Source organism: Mandrillus leucophaeus, unplaced genomic scaffold (assembly GCF_000951045.1).
Source record: "Mandrillus leucophaeus isolate KB7577 unplaced genomic scaffold, Mleu.le_1.0 Scaffold274, whole genome shotgun sequence".
In the NCBI taxonomy this organism is placed as follows: Eukaryota; Metazoa; Chordata; class Mammalia; order Primates; family Cercopithecidae; genus Mandrillus; species Mandrillus leucophaeus.
In genome coordinates this window covers 872,288-873,520 of record NW_012102854.1, presented here as the reverse complement: position 1 = coordinate 873,520, position 1,233 = coordinate 872,288, and the positions used below count along the sequence as shown (strand labels likewise).

General features: G+C 44.4%; 1 protein-coding gene across 4 annotated transcripts in view; it reads right to left on the bottom strand.

The window, feature by feature from the left end:
• ZNF565 (zinc finger protein 565) overlaps positions 1 to 1,233 on the bottom strand; it is a 52,433-nt gene that overhangs the window by 46,754 nt on the left and 4,446 nt on the right. The window lies entirely within an intron of this gene.

Here is a 1,233-nt window from a genome sequence, read left to right as displayed (position 1 = left end):
CCAAGGTGGGCAGATCACCTGAGATCAGGAGTTCAGGACCAGCCTGTCCAACACGGTGAAAATCCATCTCTACTAAAAATACAATTATTAGCCGGCATGGTGGCGCATGCCTGTAATCCCAGCTACTTGGGAGGCTGAGGCAGGAGAATCGCTTGAACCCAGGAGGCAGAGGCTGCAGTGAGCCTAGATCGTGCCACTGCATTCAGCCTGGACAACAAAAGCAAGACTCTGTCTCAAAAAAAAAAAAAACAAAAAGCAAAAACCAAAAAACAAACAAACAAACAAACAAAAAACAATGGGCAATGGCATTAGGAGAGAGGAAATAATGGAGGAGTGACTCAGTAAATCCTTTTGTCTGATTCTGACTTTTAGAACAATGTGATTGTTTCACATACTCTGAAAAATCATTAAACTCAACCAGGATGTGTGGGGAACCCAAAATAAAATACAAACAGTAACACATTAACAATCTATATTACACATAAATATTATGAATACAAAGGGTTTAGGGAAGAAAGTAGTTTTAGAAAACTGTATTTTCACTATATACTGTAAGACTAAAGAAAAAAAGAACTGCATGGTATGTGGAGGTCAGCAATTCTTAAATTACTTTTTACACAGGACTGAGCAAATAAATAAAACATACTACGGTTCATGTGAGCCACAATTTTCAAGGTCGAAGACAGGAGTTACAAAAAGGAAAATGGAGGCAAGACATGATGGTTCACATCTATAATCCCAGAACTTTGGGATGCCGAGGAAGGAGCATCACTTGAGGTCAGGAGCTTGAGACCAGCCTGGGCAAATAGTGGGACCCTTGTCTCCACAAAAAAATTTAAAATTATATTTTAAAAAAAGGAAATGGAGGCCGGGCGTGGTGGCTCATGCCTGTAATTACAGCATTTTGGGAGGCAGAGGCGGGAGGATCACCTGAGGTCAGGAGTTTGAGACCAGCCTGACCACCATGGCAAAAACCCGTCTCTACTAAAAATACAAAAAAACATTAGCTGGGTGTGGTGGTGGGCGCCTGTAATCCCAGCCACTCGGGAGGCTGAGGCAGGAGAATTGCTTGAACCCGGGAGGTGGAGGTTGCAGTGAGCCGAGATGGTGCCATTGCACTCCAGCCTGGGCAACAACAGGGGGGACAGGATCTCACTCTCACCCAGGCTGGAGGGCAGTGGCACAATCACAGCTTCAGCCTCCTGGGCTAAGGTGATTCTCCTGCTTCAGCCT